General features: G+C 39.6%; 1 non-coding gene across 1 annotated transcript; it reads right to left on the reverse strand.

Moving 5' to 3' along the window:
* Nucleotides 1-401: 401 nt before the first annotated feature.
* LOC111894502 (U6 spliceosomal RNA) lies at nucleotides 402-507 on the reverse strand. Its single transcript, XR_002851257.1, has one exon. It is a non-coding gene; the product is annotated as a U6 spliceosomal RNA (small nuclear RNA).
* Nucleotides 508-21,866: the final 21,359 nt, after the last annotated feature.

The following is a 21,866-nucleotide window of genomic DNA, read 5'->3' on the forward strand; positions in this document are numbered from 1 at the left end:
TGAAAATGTAAAACCAACGCATATGATGTCTATTATCAATTATTTTATAAAAAGCAAAGCCACAACATGAACTAAGAAACTGAAGTTTCAAGATGAATAAAAAAATCAGCACATAAACAAACACATACAGACTATATACAACACATAAACAGAAGTTTATAAAGCATGAAACTCAGGAAAAGTAAAAAACTTAAAAGAGACTTTATAGAAAAAAAAAAAGATCACCCTTACTTGCCACAAATGGTTAAAGACATCAACAAGAAGATCAATCTGACCATAGAATCCACATGTTGTTTGATCATGACTTCAACAGATGAACTACTGAAACGTAAGAGTTGCAATTAAATTCTATTAGCATTTGAAAAGGGAATTAGGGTTCCAGAGAAGGCGACGAAGGGTTAAAAAATTTTTTGGACCATTTCTCGATTTGTGTTTGTCATCCTTGCGCAGGGGCCATGCTAATATTCTCTGTATCGTTCCAATTTTATCGGATGTCCCCAAAGGGACGACTATAGATGAAGAGCTTCGCCATATAGATGAGTAGCAGGTTATATGGGACGACACAAGTTATAAACGAAGTAGTTTACTGTTGATGGTCATATATTCTCAATGTCTTTAAAATTAGGGTTAATGACTTAGGAGGGTAATAAGGTTTACAGTTTGTCCGTATTAGGTCACTAAGGTTTTTTTTGTGCATATTAGACCAATATGGTTATTATTACCGTTTTGAAATAGTCCTTTTCACCGGTTAAAACCGGTAAAAGGACTATTTCTAAACGGTAATAGCAACCATATTGGTCTAATACGCACAAAAAAAACCTTAGTGACCTAATACGGACAAACTGGAAACCTTATTACCCTCCTAAGTCATTATCCCTTGTGTATTTGATATTGTTCGGTCTTGGAGGAACATCTTATTCCTCTCCAAAACATAGTGTATTTCTGGTCCGAGATGGTATTTATCAACCAGAATGGAGACACTATTTTCTTGTATGAGAAGTGATTTTTTTAATGTAATTTTCTATAGGGATTTCTACTTGTGAAGACTCTTATTAATTTTGGTTGTTTTAAAGCAATGAGCCATTTCTCATTATTGTATAAGATATGGATAAGGCATTGCATTAACACTTAATATAAGATATTAAGTAGACAGTTTGGAGGCTTTTCACATTATGAGGGTTTAGGTGGATTACGTAGCATTTTATGCTTTAAATGAATCCAAGACAGCACATTCGTTTTTCACTTTCCGTCGTGTTTGGTGGGTTCTCTTAGACTCTTACTAAATGCATGTGACATCATTTGCTCTTAATGTCATTAAGACATTAACTATACGTTATTTGTTATTTAGAGAGTTGAATCATTTTTCTAGAATTATTTAGCTATTTGTAAGTGTTATGTAGAATTTGCCATGTTTTATTAAAAGTTCGCAATTGTGAGTCGTCATTTTTGTGATTTTAATATTTTTAACTAAAATTAATTTATATAAAAAATTAATCAATTAAAACAAATTAAATTTAAAAAAAAAAATTGAAATTTCATTAAGTTGAAAGTAAACTACATCACACCTAAAAAAGTACGGCATAGAATTTAAAAATGCAAAGCATAGAAATTAAAATTACGAAACATAGAAATTAAAATACAAAATATAGATAGACCTACATTATGTTTTTTGCAATCTCCTCTTTGGCCTGTAACGTCAATTCTCTTAAGCTTCTAGTAAGGTGACTAATAATTTTCGTTAAGGTCGCCATGTCACAAGATTTTTCCTTCTCTTTTGCGACACTCAAAGATTGTTCCAAAGTAACCTTCAGGTTGTCTATTTTCAATATTATTTGCTCGATGTCACTCAAACTAGTTGTGGCCCCTTTACTATTTTGCTTAGCTTGGTCTCTTCCAATAGGACAAGTAGCTCTTAGAATCTCAATAGGCTCATATTCGTTGAGGCCATTCTCAGCATGCGTATCCGACGATTGCCTATGAGTGGTTTCAGATGTTTTGGTTCTTTTAAAAGAATCATTCTTCAATGATTCCGAAGTTTGGATATCTTGCCAATTTTTCGACGCCTTTACAACATTCCAAACATGAAGAAATTTGAAAGGCGCCTCTTTATTACCCTAGTAAAGTGGTAGAGCTTTTTGCAAGATTGTTTCATCGTTTACGCCACTTTTACATTGCTACGTCACGCTTGAAACTATTGCGTAAAACCCCATGAAAAATTTGTTCGCATTCCTCCACTTTGAGTAAATTTGATCTTTTTTTTTCTGTAGTCTCCAAAATTCATATCCGAGAGAAACGCCTAGTATCTTTCCGGTAAAAAGTTTGTGCATCTTGGATTTCGCGAACTTTCTGTCTTGCGAAACATCTACCCACGCACGCATGAGCCAATGTCGCTTCTGCCTCTAGTGTCAAGTTATTGCATGATGTCTTTCCATTTATTTGTTTGGTTTCGGTTGACATCGAATCTCTTTCGGCTCAGCATCCGTTTCAATTACGATTTCGAGTTGAGCATAAGTTTATAAGCAAACTTTTCGTTCTTACATCTTCTTCGAGCTACATTTTTTTTCCAAAAAAATTAAGTAAAAACAACGTAAATATATGTATTGTTTCATATTTAATTATATTCTTTTTTATGCCAAACAAATGTATAATTTTAGTATATTTTATTCTTCTAACTTATATAGATTGTCAAACACATCCTTTTCCTAATTAGATTTTAACAAATATATAATCTATCTTTTTTATTTCATTACAATGATATTGTACATAGTAAATTACACGAATGGTCCCTATGGTTTAAGGTAATCTGCGTTTTTGATCTCTAACTTATTTTTTTTAACTCGGAAGGTCCATACTATTTGTTTTTATTACACATTTGTTCCCTGTCTTACCTAAAAAATATATTTTTCCCTTGATTTTTTAATTTATTTAAATAAACGCACCCCCAACCTCACCCCCTCACCTTACCTTACCTACCCTATTATTTTTTTTCTATTTAAATAATAGTCTTTTTAGTTAAGACAAGGACCAAGTGTGTGACAAAAACAAATAGTAGGGACTAAGTGCGTAGCAAACACAAACAATAGAGACTTCTCGAGTTAAAAAAATAAGTTAGAGAACAAGCGCGCAAATTATCCCAAACCATAGGGCCCATTTGTGTAATTTACTCTATTGTAAATTATGTTATCATAAAGCTATGATGAAATATATTGTCCGTAAATAATTTGAATTAATTATGAATTTATTGAAAAAACTAATACATATGTATGCACAAGAATAGATTTTTTTAATTGATGAACTAACATATTTCGTAGGTTGAAGTGGCATTCTTTTTATTTAATATGTTTTAGTTGAACAAGAAATTGTAGGATTCGACTATTTTCATTCCTCGTTATTTCGACATCTATTAGTGTTGCGTCTTTTGCAATTCCAGTTAATACGTCAAGATCACATTTATCATCGATTATTATGTTATGTAAAATAATGCATGTAATCATTATGTCATGTAGTACTTCCTTTTGCCAAAAATAAGATGATCGCTTGGTTTCTATTAGATACTATTATAATATACATGTTAATTGAATGGTTATTAGCATATGTTATCGTACTTATAATATATATTTTACTTGTAAGCCTTTGAATTTAAGACATAAAAAACTCACTGGGTTATTAACATAAAGTCACATCAAAGTTTTGCGTTTGGTTTTAAACTACCATTTAACTTTTTTTTTTGGATCTGTCAAACCATTAAAATCGAAATTTACCTGTCTAAAATACCATTTTTCTCAAAAATCATCGGGTTTCCGGGTTACATTAACTTTTGATAGTTAAATGTTTATTTAAAATACCTTTTTATTGGTGCATTGCATCTTGACTGCATTATTCATCACTTAAAAACATGCTCAGCTCTCTTTGTTTCACCTTATCGTAAATTAAGTAACCAACAATGTAAACCAGATGATGTGCCTCCAATATAGCATGACAAATAACCTCCCAACACCCTCTCTAGATAAAGAAATTACACTCTCCACCGTCTTCTACCCTGTCAAGAACAACTTCCGGTAACGTCCCTTCCATCGTGTGAACATCCTGATACATAGTCATACTCCCATCCCACAGTCTCTCACTAAAAAATAACTATCCTTCAAGCAAAAGAACTCCTCGCCGTTAGTTGATGTTTCATTCTTCTCTTCACAAGAGGCAAACTGGAGTTGTAATCGTGGTGCTCAATTAGATTTTGGTTGTTTACCACATGAAATAATAATTGGGGAGCCAATCACCAATAAGTTGTAATCCTTTCCTCAAAGATCATAGCAACACCAATCAATACAGCAATTGGCGGTGGATCTAATTCCATTGGCTTTAGAAATTTTTTATTATTAGAAGTCAATGTATAAATGAGCAATGTAATTGGGAAACCGGGTAATTTTTAGCAAAATGGTATTGTGGAAAAATTCAAGTTTAATTGCATTATAGGACTAAGAAAAAGTTAAATGGTCATTTAAAACCAAACGTCAAACTTTGATGTGTTTTTATGTAAATATCCCAAAATAATTTTATATATAGGATTAATTAATATATTTTAATATATAATAGGATATTAAAAATGCTAAATATTACATTTTAATTTTTATTTAGATAAAAATAAATTAGCAATGTTCGTTTTTTTAAAGTAGAAACAAAAATCGACAACTGAAATTTCATTCCCACTTTTAAGAAATGAATAGTATGACATCATAACCTTATTTTCTCATCCTCGGCTACTATTAGGCTAAAAGGAGTAGGGGTGTTTGTTTGGATGGATCGGTTTGATCCGATCCAATTAAGCAAATCCAAATTGATTTCGGTTTTCAAAATATGAATCCGAATTGTCCAAACTAAATTCAAATCCGATTTGATCCAATCCAATTACAATTCGGTTGGATCGGTTTTTGTAATTCGGTTTTCAAAAGTCAAAACAATTTAAAACATATAATTATAATATTATCCAAATTTTAATGAAGAAACAAAAATAAATTATTTAGTTGTGATTTAAAATTTATAAACTAGTAAGAAGGTATATTATAATTTAATATTTAATAGATAAAAAGCTTTTGAGAGAAAATGCATATTAAATTGTTTATTATGTGAAACTTTTTTAACTTTTTTGAAAAAAATAAATTATAAAATTAATAAATAATTATAGATATATTAAAAATAAATAAATAATAAATTATTATTCGGTTTTTTTGGACTATTCGGTTCTTATTTCATAAACCAAAACCAATCCGAAATCCAAAATAATAATCCGGTTTTGGTGAAATCCAATCCAAAAATCCGAATATCCGAACCAAATAGTCCAATCCAAATTGTCCAATTGGACAATTCGGTTTTATCCAAATAGTGAACAACCCTAAAAAGGAATGGAAGTGTCAAATGAGGTGTTAAAGAAAGTGCTAAAGGTCCCTACCTTATGTCAAGGAGGGTGCTAAGAAAAAGATGACATAGGTGTAGTGAGAAGAGAGAAGAGAGAGAAAGTATGAAGGTATGTTGTGATCGGTTGATTTGTATTTTTTTTTTTATATATTTTAATTTTTTTTCTTCATAATTAAACCTATTATATTGTCACACTTTCACTCCCTACTTTTTTTGTGGTAAACATGCTAAGCCTAGGTATTATGAAAAAATACTTAAAAATCATATATGACAACATGCTAAGAATATTACCACTCCCTTTAGCCTTAGTTAAAAGTTTGTAGTGATAATTTGATTTTAGCAAAGTCATGTTTTGTAATCAAAGTGTTATGGTTTAGTTATACCGAAGTTTGAAAAAGTATCGCTAAAATAACAAGACGAGGAACTGAGATGCCAATGCCTTTAGTCTATAAACTATTTAGTCCAAAATAAAGTTGTAACCCGAATAATTAAATAAAACAAAGAAAACTATTTTGTTTATTTATTAGTTTATATATAAAAAATATATTTTATTGATTGAAAAAGGATATTTCTTATTTAATTAAAAAAAAGAGATACAAGGTGTTAAAAATGGAATTAAGTTAAAGTTAATATTATGTTTGGTCCTTATGTGTTTATTGATTGGGAGATGAGAGATCGAAAGCATGCACATACGAGCATATGTGCAGTCTAGGGAGGACGTATGATTTTATAACATGGATGGCACGAAAAATTTAAGTAGTAACACAAAAGTATAAATATTTAAAAATTAAATTCTTTTTCACCGGGTATAGACAAGTTAGGTGTTATCGGTTCCACTATAGGCACCATAACAAAACTGCCCTTGTGTGCAATGTACGAATAAGAAACATGATAGCGAGAAAAAGAGATCGAACGGTTGACAATAGGAAACACACACACATCGATTATGTGTTTGCAAGGTTGGAGTACTCGTTACCCAGTACCTATTCGGCCGACTACCAAGTAGCGAGTACTCGGGGAGTACTCGGATTAGGTAATTCATTATGTAGAAATATTTTTAGGGAAATTATATATGTCTAAATCATAAGTTAAAATCAAAAGGTGATTGAAATATATAACAAAACTAGATACATGTGAATACATAAAAACTGAAAAACCTATAATGGTTTCACTTCGTGAATAATTGTTGAAAATTTAAGAGATATATATATATATATATATATATATATATATATATATATATATATATATATATTAATAATCACTCATATGTGTTAAATAATAAATCATTAAGTATATTATACATATTAATCACCGAGTTGACTTGGTTTTACAACACAATTCAGTTTAGTAAGGGGCTGATCAGGTAGTACTCGGGATTCTACTACTCGCCTCGGTAAGGGGCTGAGTAGCGAGTACTCGGAGGAGTAATCGGAAAACTCGGCAAGTTTTACAACACTACGTGTATGTATTCTGTATTCAACCACAAGATACCTAGGGATAGAGAGAAAAACTAGGAGGCCAGTAACGAAGCTGCTATTATTGGTAATGTTGCCTGATGTAAAAGGCAGCTCTGCTGCCGCCTGCAGTTACGTGGTGGCTGTTGAAGACGGTGCTTGTAACAATGTGAATTTTCAAAATAACTTTTCATTTTTAAAACATTCATTCATTCATAAATAATGTCAAACACATTGTATCAAATGTTATTATCACAAAACTTTTCCACAGAATCTCTACAAAACTCCAATGCGTGTGTGTACGAATCATGTCGGCGCCTTCCCGCGCTCATCACTAGTACCTGAAACGCATAACACAACAACTGTAAGCATAAATGCTTAGTGAATTCCCCAAAATACCACATACAACACATACGCCACTCAAGGCTATAATACGACCCTCCGGTCAATGTGTCTCAGCGGGACCCTCCAGTCCTGTAGCTCGTTGGATCCTTAGGTCCGGTCATAGCTCGTTGGACCCTCCGGTCCGGTCTATATCATCATACAACATACAAATATCACATAGCACATAATCTCATACATAACACATAAGACCCTCTGGTCATCACATAGTACCACTCTAGGTAACGTATAGTGAGAAGACTCACCTCGATGTCTCGGAAAATATCTGACTCGGAAGAAGTATGATCTAGCCTCCGCCTAATCACATAAAGTAATACTCTCATAAATACAACTGTACTCAACCTTAAAAGTCAACAAGGTCAATGGTCAAACTTGACCCGACTCGGCGAGTGCACAAGGGCGACTCGGCGAGTCTACACGTGTCCACTGACTCTCTTAGATTCTCTCTTGGCACGTCGAGTACTTCCCTTGAATTGACGAGTTCCACCTGGCATGAATCGCGGGGCCACCCCGACTCAAGTCGCCGAGTCTCAAGAACAACTCCGCGAGTTCCAACTTGAACTCAGACCCCTAACTCTCCCTGACTCACCGAGTCATTCCCCCAACTCGGCAAGTCCACTCACTGAGTGATTACCGGACAACCTTTATACTACTCGCCGAGTCTGTTCTTGGGACTCGGCGAGTTCATGCCATGCACAAACTCAAAACAACTTCTGAGGTCAGATCTGTTCCATGCAATCATAGATCTGGCCTCCCCAAGCATGATAATCACGTAATGTTCGGACCTTGACACACATATAACATAGAAATGGTCCAAAATGGTGATTTAGCCTCAAAAATGACATTCCAAGCTCATGACTTCCAAAATGACTCATAAAGCTCCAAGGGTTAAGGTCTCTCGACCTCTTTGGGTCCAGATCCAGAACACAAACTCGAGGAGGGACCAAATACACCACTTAATCAATCTCTAAAAGGGTTAGGAGAACCCTAACACTAAGAATCAACATCAAAACTGAAGAAGGTCAGAGAATAATACCTCAATGCAATCTCTATGAGCTCAAAACCAACGAAAATCGCACCTCCATCAGCCTCCTCTTGCCTTAAACACTTCCTTCTTGCAAAAACACCCACCAAATATCAAGATTGGCCTTTCCTTCCTCACAAACGCTCTAGATCTCTTTAGGGTTTCTCTCTGGGGTTGGTGGCCGCAAATGACGGCCATAAGGTCCTTTAAATAGGTCTCGAACCCTGGAAATTAGGGTTTCATTAAACAGCATGGACTCGCCGAATCCACTCATGAACTCGCCGAGTCCAGCTGTAAACTCGCGTACAAATCCGCGACCATACTCGGCGAGGCTAGACGCCAACTCGCCGATTTCCCTCACAAAACCCAAAAATAAAAGAACAAAATATCATACCTTGGAATCGGGGTGTTACAATTCTCCCCCACTAGAATCAGACTGCGCCCTCAAAGTCCTACTCTGCAAACAACTCCTAATGCTGCTCCCGCATCTCACGCTCTGGTTCCCAAGTCAACTCTGACCCTTTCCGATGCTGCCACTGGACCTGCACCAGCGGCACTTCCTTGTTCCTCAAAACCTTGATCTTCCGATCCCTGATCGCCACCGGTCGCTCGGCATAATTCAGGCTCGCATCCACCTGAATATCTTCTAATGGCACCACTGCCGACTCGTCGGCTATACACTTTCGCAACTGCGACACGTGGAAAATGTCATGAATCTGACCCAACTCTGCTGGCAACTCCAAACGATAGGCTACCCTGCCTACCCTCGCAATCACCCTGAAAGGTCCAATATATCGGGGCCCCAACTTGCCCCTCTTCCTGAATCGGATCACTCCTTTCCAAGGAGAGACCTTCAGGAGCACGAAGTCGCCGACCTGAAACTCGAGCTCGGACCGGCGTCTGTCCGCATAACTCTTCTGATGACTCTGAGCGGTCAACAGCCTCTGCCTGACCTGCTGGATCTGCTCTGTCATCTGAAGCACAATCTCGGTGCTGCCCATCACACGCTGCCCTACTTCTCCCCAGCAAATAGGGGTTCAACACCTCCTCCCATACAACAGCTCAAAGGGCGGCATGCCAATGCTCGAATGATGGCTGTTGTTATAAAAAAACACCGCCAAGGGCAAATACGTGTCCCAACTCCCACTGAAATCCAACAGACATGCCCGGAGCATGTGCTCGAGCGTTTGAATCGTCCGCTCACTCTGCCCATTAGTCTGTGGGTGGTATGCGGTACTAAAATGCAGTTTCGTACCCAATTCCTCATGAAACTTCTTCCAGAATCTGGAAGTGAAACGTACATCTCGATCTGAGACAATCGAGATCGGCACTCCATGTCGCGATACCACCTCTCTCACGTACATCTCTGCCAACTTGTCCGCGCAAGAGCTCTCACTGATGGCCAGGAAGTGAGCACTCTTCGTCAATCTGTCCAAAATCACCCAAATTTCATCGACACCCCTCGTAGTTATGGGCAATTTGGTGATGAAAACCATGGTAATCTGTTCCTATTTCCATTCGGGAATCTCTAATGGCTACAGCTTACCATGTGGACGCTGGTGCTCGGCCTTCACCCTGCGACAGGTCAAGCACCTCTCTACAAACCATGCGACATCCCTCTTCATACAGGCCCACCAATAATCCTTCTTTAGGTCCAAAAACATATTAGTGGCCCCGGGATGGATCGAGAAGCCTTTTCCAACAAAATGGTACGCGTTCCGCCCATAGACGGTACCCAAATCTGACCCTGAAATGTCATAAGCCCCCGGATATCGGTAACCAATTCCGATACCAGTCCAACAACTCGCTCCGTCTTCTGGCTCTCTGGCTTCACAGCCTCAGCCTGGGCCCCACGAATAGCATCCAGCACCGGGGTCATCACTGACAATCTCAAACAAACATCTCGAATTGGGGCGCCCTCCGCCCTACGGCTCAATGCATCGGCTACCACATTAGCCTTGCCCGGGTGGTACAGGATCTCATAATCATAATCCTTGACCACGTCCAACCACCTCCTCTGGCGCATATTCAGGTTGAGCTGATCCATCAAATACTTCAAGCTCTTGTGGTCCTTGTATATCGTACACCGAACCCCATACAGATAATGTAGCCAGATCTTGAGAGCGAACACTACCGCTCCCAACTCCAAATCATGAGTGGGGTATCTCGACTCATGAGGCTTAAGCTGCCTCGATGCATATGCAATCACATGCCCCCTCTGCATAAGCACCACTCCCAATCTAGATATCGATGCATCACAATATGCCACAAAATCTTCCATCCCTTCCGAAAGGGCTAACACTGGGGCCTCGCATAATTTCTGGCGAAGTGTCTCGAACGAGGTCTGCTGCTCCGGATCCCAAGAAAACGCAACACCCTTTTCGGGTCAACTTGGTGAGTGGCACGGTGATCTTGGAGAAATCCTTAATAAATCTCTGATAATAGCCGGCCAAACCCAGAAAACTCCTGATCTCGGTGGGTGACCTCGGCACCTCCCATCTCATGACTGCCTCAATCTTGGCCGGATCGACCAATATCCCATTCTGGTTAACGAGGTGTCCCAAAAACTGAACCTCTCGTAGCCAGAACTCACATTTGGAGAACTTGGCATAAAGCCTCTCCGATCTCAGAACTCCGAGGATCTCCCTCAAATGCTCCTCATGCTGCTCTCTGGATCTCGAATACACTAAAACGTCGTCGAAGAACACAATCACTGAGCGATCCAACATCGGTCTACACACCCTGTTCATGAGATCCATGAACACCGTCGGTGCGTTGGTGAGTTCGAAAGGCATCACCACGAACTCATAATGCCCATAACGAGTCCAGAATGCTGTCTTCTGGACGTCCTCCTCCCGCACCCTCACCTGATGATACCCCGACCTCAAATAGATCTTGGAAAACCAAGATGTTCCCTGCAACTGATCAAACAAATCATCGATCCTCGGAAATGGGTAACGGTTCTTAACCGTTAGCTTATTCAGTTCATGATAATCAATGCACATCCGGAGCGAGCCATCCTTCTTCTTGACAAAAAGGATAGGCGCCCCCCATGGCGAACTGCTCGGCCTGATAAACCCCTTCCCCAGCAGCTCCTGAAGCTGCGAGGATAACTCCTGCATCTTCGGAGGCGCAAGGTGATACGGCGCCTTAGCGATAGGCGCAGCTCCTGGAACCAACTAAATACCGAACTCTACCTGCCTCTCCGGAGGCACACCCGAAAATTCCTATGGAAACACATCCGGAAACTCGCGCACTATCGGAACCTCATCCACCGACTTCGGTCTCTCTGAAACAGCCCTCGGATCCATCACATATGCCACAAATCCTCTACATCCCTGCTGTAGACCCTGTCTCGCTCTGGCGGCCGAACAAAATGCTGACCCCGCACGTGTACCCTCGCCGTGCACTGTAAGAACTCCCCCACTAGGGTCTCGAATCATCACCAACTAACGCTCGCAGTCTATCACAGCTCCATATCGGCTCAACCAATCTATACCCACTATAACACACATGTCCCCCATCGAGATCGGAACCAGATCTATCGGGAACTCCACACCGAAGATCTCAAGGACACATCCTCGAATCACATCCGAAGCATACACTGCTCGCTCATCAGCTATGGAAACTCGCAGAGGCCGATCCAACGATTCTTGACGGACACTAATATGCTGACTAAATGCTATGGAAACAAACGACGGACTCGCACCCGAGTCAAATAATACCAACGCAGGCACATAACTCACAAGAAAAGTACCTACGCATATCATCATATAAGCATAAAAACTCAACTCAAATAAAAGATGAAAAGAGAATACATACCAGCCACAACATCGGGCGCCGCACGGACCTCCTCCGCGGTCAACTGAAATGCCCTCCCACGAGCCTTCGGGGCCTCGACCTTCACCGACTGAACCTTGGTAACCCTAGCAGCAGGCGCAGATCCCTGCGCTGATCCCTGAAGAAGATATGGGCACTCGGCCTTCCGATGGCCAGTCTGGTTGCAATGAAAACACACCGAAAATCCCTTAGGGCAATCCCTTGCGATATGCCCCTCCTTCCCACACTTGTAGCACACCCCAGCTCTACACGTCCCATCGTGACTCTTACCACACTTCCCACAGGTGCGGCCCTTCGCGCCACCAGATCTCGATTCAGCGGGTCTAGCCCGCTTGGCTGCCGGCTGAGACTGAGCCGGTCGCCGATCCATCCTCTGAGACTCGGCCTCCTCCGGGCATTTCCCTCTTCCGGGCATTTCCCTGGAGCTCTACAAATGTCCGGTAATTCGAGTTCGCCACGAACTCCCGAATATCTCTCCTCAGCACACTCAGATAACGGCTCATACGATCCTGCTCAGACGACACCTGCTCAGGGCAAAACATCGCCCTATCATGAAGCTTCTTGGTGATGACTGCCACAGAATCAGTACCCTGCTTGAGGGTCAAGAACTCCTGAATCAACCGTTCCCTCTCCACCGGGGGAACATACTCCTCTCTAAACATAGCGGTGAACCTCTCCCAGGTCACCTCATAAATCTCAGCCAAAGTGAAGTTCGCCGTCACGAACTTCCACCAATCCTTCGCTCCCAGGAAGAGCTGGTTCAAGGCTAACCGAACCCTCAAGTGCTCTGTGTTGGAATAGTGTCTAAGGCTGCAACTATATTAGGCAAGTATTTGACCCGATTGTGCATGGTCCTTTTGGGTTGCCTTCACCATAGCAACTTGACAGGATGATTTATTATGAGAGAATAAATATTATTAATATATTATGAGAATAATATAAGGAATAATAATATTGTTATTTGATTAATATAAGTCATAAAATTAATTAGAATTAATTTGGTGACTTAAAGAGATTAATTAAATAAGAGGGTATAAACTGTCAATTGTTTGATAGTTACACTTTGGGCTGTAAATCCTTCTTGGATATGGTTGGACAATTTCAAGGGTTTGGGATAAGCCACAAATCGTCCAAGGGATTATCATGGAAAGGATTTGGATTGCTTTGAGTAAAGATTATCCAACTAGGGTTTAAGGGTGAAACCCTAGGAGCCTACAAGTATAAATAGACCCTTAGGGCAAGGGAAATCGGCACCTCTGCTAAAGCAAAGAAACCCTGACCGATTACTCTTCCCTCTCCTCTCTCTCAAATCATCCTCTTGCTAGTTGGTGTTTGTAAGCCATTAGAGGAGTGACATTTGTGACTCTAAAGCTCCAAGAACAAGAAGATCAAACTAGTGTTTCAAGGTAAGCTTCTAACTCTGATTTTGTATTGTTCTTATACTCTATTAGCCATTAGAAGTCTAGGATTCAATGCACGTTTAATTAGAGAAACCTAGATCCAAGCATTAGGGTTTGCATGCGCACATAGGAATGTTCATATGGCCAAAACCCATCAGTGGTATCAGAGCCTAGATTGGTTTCTATTAAATTGATGCTTGATTGTTTGTTTCTTACTTGCAAAATTCGAATTTTGTGTTTCTGTGTCATGAACTTAACGAGTCCCATGGTGGACTCGACGAGTTGGCCCGACTCGACGAGTCCAGTTGGGAACTCGACAAGTTCAAGCATCAGGAAGAGCAAAAATCGGGATTTTTTGATATTTATCTTATGGAAACTTGCCTTTATCATATTAGATCAACCCTAATCCGATTTTTTTTTGATATATATGACTATAATCTTGATCTAATTAAAGATATTTATCAATTAATAAAATATTTAATTTCCTTATGTGATAATTAATTAATTATTTTGATTAAATTGGTAAATATTTTGCAAGAAATCATTAAATATATGGATAATTATGGAATTAATTGTTAATTAAGATTATATGTTATTTGATCCTCTATGTTTTAAATGTTTAAAACTTTCCCTCAAGTTTTGAAATTTATGTTTTGTGATTAAAAGTTTTAATTTAGACAATTTAAATTTCAAACCCTAGAGTTTTACAAGTTTAAAATACAACCCTATACTAATATAATATTACAAGATTAATATATATATATATATATATATATATATATGTATGTATGTATAACTAAAATGCTAGTATTACCGTTAGTAGGCCTCATTCACGAAGCCGATCTATAAGGTGGGTATAAGATTGCGGCCTATAAAATGGCGCTTAATGGGTGTACACTCACACGCACCGCTTGCTTGATCGGTGGAGGGTCGTTAGCCGAATGGGTAGGATAGGGCAACCTCATCCTCTCATTAAAAGTATAATATGAAATACAAAGTAACTACATGTTTTTCAAAAATTTCCAAATCTTAGTTACTTTAGGAAAAGTGAATTGATGCAATCCCATGAAATTACACTTTACACCTTGCTAAGAAGTTAGTGGAGCGTGTGTGGTTTACCGACACACTAATTGGTTCTAAGCGAAGGTGGCAAAGGGTGATTCATTGTTTATCATAGTTCGATGGAGCGTGTGTGGTTTACCGGCACATCGAATAGGTGATTGTTACAATGAAGGCACCATGTGAATTTGCATGGTAATTCACACCCGCTTTGTGATCCTCGGTATCCCAGTCACAAACAAGAGGGGCATATCGAGATTTAAACATGCCATTGAAAAGTTTCAGTGAATCTCATCTAAACCTAGGAATTCTCAATACATTTAGGACTTAAAGTTATGTTGGTGGAGAATTAGTGAATCATCATTCACTTACATTCATATTATTTGCATGTTGGATTACGGCATCCCTTTTCTAATATGTAAATATTGTTGTTGGATCCTAGCCCTAATTTACTTATTGGGTGATAATTAGGGATTTATATTCTAATCTGTCTTTGTCCTTTCTATTTGTAGATGTCGAACACAAACAACGCTGCTGCTAGTTCATTCACATTGATGAGCCTTTGTCAAAAGGTCACTTTCGATGGGATGAACTTTAGCGAATGGATAAGATACATTCACACTATTGCTCGCTATGAGGACAAAGAGTATGTCCTCGATGAGAAGCTCAAGAAAATCAACCTTGAAATCGTTACTCTGGCTGAAATGACCGCTTTTGAAACTCACGAGCGTGATGCAACGAAGTTACATTGCATCATGATAGCCACTATGAACTTCGAATTCCAAAAGTCCTATGAGGACATGTAGCCGTATGAGATGCACCAAGACTTGTTGGAGAGATACCACTAAAACGCAAGACAAGAGCGTTATGAGATTTTCACTAACATGATTTCCGCTAAGATGGGTCATGGAGAGTCTCTTACCGTGCACATGCAAAAGATGCAAAGGTATGTCGACCGTCTTCGCAAGTTGAATGTTGACTTTGGGGAAGACTTGGCGATCGACATGGTGCTTCACTCTTTGCCTCCAAGCTATAATCAATTTAGGATGACCTACCACATGAACAAAGAAGAGGTCACCCTAAGCAAGCTCCAAGGTCTCTTGAGGGTCGCTGAGAGAAACTTCAAGGACAAGTTTGTTGCACCAACTCCCAATCCACCCGCTGCTCCTGTCTTGGCTATTGGACAAGGAAGGGGAAAGAAGACGAAGGCTTCATCTAAGAACCATCGCAAGGTTAAGTCCCGAGATGGTGCCTCTTCTAGTGGGACCAAAGTTGATCCTGCTAAACCCTTCCTTAACCCAAAGGAGGCAAAGTGCCACCACTGCCACAAGATAGGACATTGGAAGAGAAGCTGCCCAGAGTACCTGCAAGCCATCAAGGAAGGAAAGATCAAGCCATCTTTCACAGGTATATATACAATTAAATCTAATGAATCATCTCACACTGTTTCTTGGGTTCTTGATACTAGTTGTGGTTACCATATTGCTCTAATGTGCAGGGACTAAGAAGAAATAGAGACGTAGAGCATGGAAGGATAAATCTAATCATGGGGAACAGAAGATCGTCGCCTGTGACCATGATTGGAGTGTATTCTTTAGTGCTTAGGAATGGTTTAACTTTAGATTTGAACAATTGTTGCTATTCGCCAGAAATGGCCAGAAACATCATTTCATTTCATGGTTTGTTTAGACAAGGTTTTAGATTTTCTTTTAATAATGAGAATGGTTCTATTTTGGCTTATCTAAATGGTGTCTTTTATTTTGAAGCTATACCATGTAATGGAATTTATGAAACAGTTATGATTGTAGATAACTTAGTAAATGATGTTTTATGCATGGATTCTTCCAATAGTATGGATAGAGCATCCTTGTGGCATTGTCGTCTTGGACATGTCAACAAGAAACACATAGCCCAACTCCAACAGGATGGAGTGTTGGAGTCATTCGACCTTAGGGGAAATGACACATGCGAATCTTGTTTACTTGGAAAGATGACTAAGTCACCCTTCACAAGTACGTGTTAAAGGGGTGAGAGTCTATTGGACCTAATACATACCGATGTATGTGGACCGTTTAGATCAACCACGAAGGATGGGAACCGCTTCTATGTGACTTTTACCGATGACTATAGTAGATATGGGTATATCTACTTAATCAAGCAAAAGTCAGACACTTTTGAAAAGTTCAAAGAGTTCAAGAATGAAGTGGAGAATCAATTGCGCAGGAAAATCAAGATGCTTCGATCCGATCAAGGAGGAGAGTACCTAAGTCTTAAATTCCACGATTATCTCAAGGAGTGTGGAATAGTTTCACAATTGACGCCACCTAGGACACCACAATTGAATGGTGTGGCAGAAAGGCGTAATCGAACCTTGTTGGACATGGTTCGCTCTATGATGAGTCGCCCTACTAAGAAGGTTGCCAAAACACCTCACGAGATGTGGACAGGGAAAGCTCCCTCGTTGGCACATATCAAGGTTTGGGGTTGCGATTATTTCGTAAGACGAGACACTCACGACAAGCTCGAACCTCGTAATGAGCGATGTATTTTCATTGGCTACCCGCAAAAATCCTTTGGATATCTCTTCTATAGACCGAAGGACAATGTTGTCTTCGTTGCGAGGAGAGGAGTTTTCCAAGAGCGAGAACTCATAAGCCAAGGAGACAGTGGGAGGCAAATCGAGCTTGAAGAGATTCAAGAGTCGATAGATGAAGGAACCTCTGCTGCTGGCACTTAACCCGAGGAGGAAACTCCGGTTGAACCGATTGACAAGTCCTTACCTCTTAGACGTTCCGAAAGAGTTAGAGTTCAACCCCAGTTTTATGGTTTTCATATTACTACCGAAGGGGACACGTATATTAGTGATGGTACACTAATAAATCTTGATGAACCTAATAGCTATAAGGAAGCCATGGCAGGCCCGGAGTCTGCGAAATGGAAAGAGGCAATGGATAGTGAGATCCTATCCATGTATGATAACCAAGTTTGGAATTTGGTTGACAATGTGCGCGGACGTAAGACCATTGGGTGCAAATGGATCTTCAAGAAGAAGACCGATGTGGATAGAAACGTACACACATATAAAGCGTGATTGGTTGCGAAGGGCTTTACTCAAACTCCCGGAGTTGACTATGATGAGACCTTCTCACCAGTTGCGAAGATAAAATCTATTAGAGTGATGCTAGCGATTGCCGCATTTCATGATTACGAGATTTGGCAAATGGATGTCAAGACCGCTTTCCTTAATGGGAAGTTGGCTGAGGATGTTTACATGGCTCAGCCAGAGGGGTTTGTGGATCCGAAGCATCCGAATAGAGTGTGTAAGCTTGAGAAGCCCATTTATGGACTTAAGCAAGCATCTCGCAGATGGAATCTTTGCTTCGATGAGAAAGTCAAAGAGTTTGGATTTGTACGAAGTGAAGATGAATCGTGTGTATATGTCAAAGCTAGTGGGAGCATAGTTAGCTTTCTCGTTTTGTATGTCGATGACATACTACTCATAGGAAACGATGTCCCGACTCTGCAGGAGGTTAAGTCCTGGCTTGGGAAGTGCTTCGCTATGAAGGACCTTGAAGAGGCTTCCTATATGTTGGGAATAAGGATAGTAAGAGAGAGAAGTAAGAGACTTATAGGAATTAGTCAGAACACTTACATAGAGAAGGTACTAAAATGTTTTAGTATGGAAAACTCGAAGAAGGGAGAATTACCGATACAAAGTAAAGCCAAGTTGAGTAAGACTCAAAGTCCGAGTATCGAAGCTGAAATAGCAGAAATGAGCCGAGTACCATACGCTTCCCCAGTTGAATCAATCATGTATGCTATGACTTGTACTCGACCTGATGTAGCCTTTGCTTTGAGCATGGTTAGGAGATATCAAGGGAACCCTGGCAGAGCCCATTGGATTGCGGTGAAGAATATCCTTAAGTACCTTCGGAGGACGAACGAATGGTTTTTAGTCCTCGGAGGGAGTGATGACTTGAAGGTGCGAGGGTATAGTAACGCCAACTTTCAGACCGACAGGGACAACTACCTTTTGCAGTCGGGCTGGGTCTTTACCCTGGATGGAGGAGCAGTGACTTGGAAAAGTTCCAAGCAGGAAACCGTAGCTGATTCAACGTGCGAATCAGAGTACATTGCAGCGAGCGAAGCGTCGAAGGAGGCAATATGGTTGAAGAACTTCATTGGTGATCTTGGAGTTGTAATCGCCATAAAGGAGTCCATGGAGATTTTCTGTGATAATGTAGGAGCAGTTGCCATGACCAAGGAACCGAGAGATCATGGTAGATCATGACATATCGACAGAAAATATCACTTTATTACACATCGTGTAGAAGAAGGACAACTCGTAGTGAAGAGGATATCATCGGAGGATAACCCAACAGATCCGCTTACGAAGGGACTGAGTAGGGTTAAGCACTTGCAGCATGCTAGGAGTATTGGGCTAAAGGATGATATTAGCATAGATTAGATAGTAGTAGAAACGTGTAATAGATAAATGTAATTAACATTTGATGAATAAATAAAAGAGTATTATTTATGAGTAATGTTACTGTCTTATGTTAATTGTTTAACTATTGTTTCATTTTGCATGTTTTGACTTCCAGAATAATTGAGTTTATTAAGAATAATCGAATTATTCAAATTGTCCACAATCGTTCATATGAGGGAAGTAGATATGAATGAAGATTGTCATGAATCGGTGTGTAGATTGTCTAAATGGTATTAGACATAGCACAGGGTTGTTGCAACGTTCATGAGTGCTTATGAACTAGTTTTGAGCATTGGAACAAACCCGCGCTTGCTGGAATCACCTTATGGAATATGATATAAAAGGGTGATCGCAAGACGATAATATCATATAGTCTTAAAACCTAGATATATGGTTTGTTATTTGTTAATTGGTTGTACATTGATAATGCGAAAACGCATCAGTAACTCAGTGTTATAAAACGCATTGTTGTGTATAGTTGATTATTGAATAAGTAAATGCATATAAGTCGAAGTTTATCTGTTACTTTTATCCCAAGAGGATAAAAGCGATATCTCGGCCGCTCGATGATTTGATTTGACTTATGTGCCGGGCCCGGTCAGAACTGAATTGATGTGTTCGATTAAGTTCTATGTCAAATGAATCGGAGATCGAGAAACCAAATGCTAGACAAATTATTCCATAGAATTGTCAACATGATATCTAACAGAGGACTGTACGATCCCTTATCTAAAGGAAAAGATTGATTAGATCAGAGTTTGACAGCGTCTTTGAGAGCTACGATTGCAAATCGAATTGTACTTGTGCATATAGTTACTAGACTTATCCAAGTGGGAGACTGTTGGAATAGTGTCTAAGGCTGCAACTATATTAGGCAAGTATTTGACCCGATTGTGCATGGTCCTTTTGGGTTGCCTTCACCATAGCAACTTGATAGGATGATTTATTATGAGAGAATAAATATTATTAATATATTATGAGAATAATATAAGGAATAATAATATTGTTGTTTGATTAATATAAGTCATAACATTAATTAGAACTAATTTGGTGACTAAAAGAGATTAATTAAATAAGAGGGTATAAACTATCAATTGTTTGATAGTTACACTATGGGCTGTAAATCCTTCTTGGATATGGTTGGACGATTTCAAGGGCTTGGGATAAGCCACAAATCGTCCAAGGGATTATCATGGAAAGGATTTGGATTGCTTTGAGTAAAGATTATCCAACTAGGGTTTAAGGGTGAAACCCTAGGAGCCTACAAGTATAAATAGACCCTTAGGGCAAGGGAAATCGGCACCTCTGCTAAAGCAAAGAAACCCTGGCCGATTACTCTTCCCTCTCCTCTCTCTCAAATCATCCTCTTGCTATTTGGTGTTTGTAAGCCATTAGAGGAGTGACATTTGTGACTCTAAAGCTCCAAGAACAAGAAGATCAAACAAGTGTTTCAAGGTAAGCTTCTAACTCTGATTTTGTATTGTTCTTATACTCTATTAGTCATTAGAAGTCTTGGATTCAATGCATGTTTAATTAGAGAAACCTAGATCCAAGCATTAGGGTTTGCATGTGCACATAGGAATGTTCATATGGCCAAAACCCATCACTCTGGACAAGAGCACGTATAGAAACATCCCTCGCTGTCAGAGATCCATCTCATAGCGGCAATCGGGTCCTGCGTCCCGTCGAACTCTGGTGGCTTCGTGTTGCTGAACTCCCGGAACAACAACGAGTCACCTCCCCGAGGTATGGCAGTAGCAACAGCAGCAGTAGCTGCAGTTGCAGCTGCCTCAGTCAATGCTGCGTACCGCTCATCAAAAGTCTCAATCAACGTGGTCTTGATGTCCCCAAACATCTCGGGAATCTCAGCCCGAATGGCAGCAACAACCTCCTCATGAATGAATCGACGGATCTCCTTGTCGCTGACACCGCTGCTCTCAGGTGTGTGTCGAGTCCCAACCATGATGCTTCTGAAATACAACAAAAATTATCAGAGACTCAATCGAGCATACACATACTCGATGAAGCAACCCTACTTGTCTTCCATTGTCCAAAAGATTCTTACTTGGAATGTCCACTGATCCGGTGTCTCCAGTAGTACGAGCCCAATACTACTGACCACACCGCATCAGTATTCACTCCAAATCCTCCTCTTGGATCTTGGATTACAAGTACTCTACTCTCAAAGCATCTCAGCAGCATAAATCTCCTAATCTAAGGCATCACAGATCAGGACACTCTAGTCCTAATATGCATACCTAGCCTACTCTAGCATGCATAACATAACATATCACATAACACATAATGTAAGGGTACTTTTGGGGATTCACCGTTCGGGCGCTGGCTAATCGTACACATAGCTCTGCTCTGTTTGTCTCAAAACTCTTTTTACTCTTTTCAGAAGTTTTACTTTATTATCAAAAATTTTCCTCAAATCATCAGTTTGAGTTCAGATACGCCCGAAGATGCATCCGAATCCCTCAAACCAAGGCTCTGATACCAACTTGTAACAACGTGAATTTTCAAAATAATTTTTCATTTTTAAAACATTCATTCATTCATAAATAATGTCAAACACATTGTATCAAATGTTATTATCACAAAACTTTTCCTCAGATGCTCTACAAAACTCCAATGCGTGTGTGTACGAATCATGCTGGCGCCTTCCCGCGCTCATCACTAGTACCTGAAACACATAACACAACAACTGTAAGCATAAATGCTTAGTGAATTCCCAAAAATACCACATACAGCACATACGCCACTCAAGGCTATAATATAAC

This window comes from Lactuca sativa, chromosome 2 (assembly GCF_002870075.4).
Source record: "Lactuca sativa cultivar Salinas chromosome 2, Lsat_Salinas_v11, whole genome shotgun sequence".
Lineage (NCBI taxonomy): Eukaryota > Viridiplantae > Streptophyta > Magnoliopsida > Asterales > Asteraceae > Lactuca > Lactuca sativa.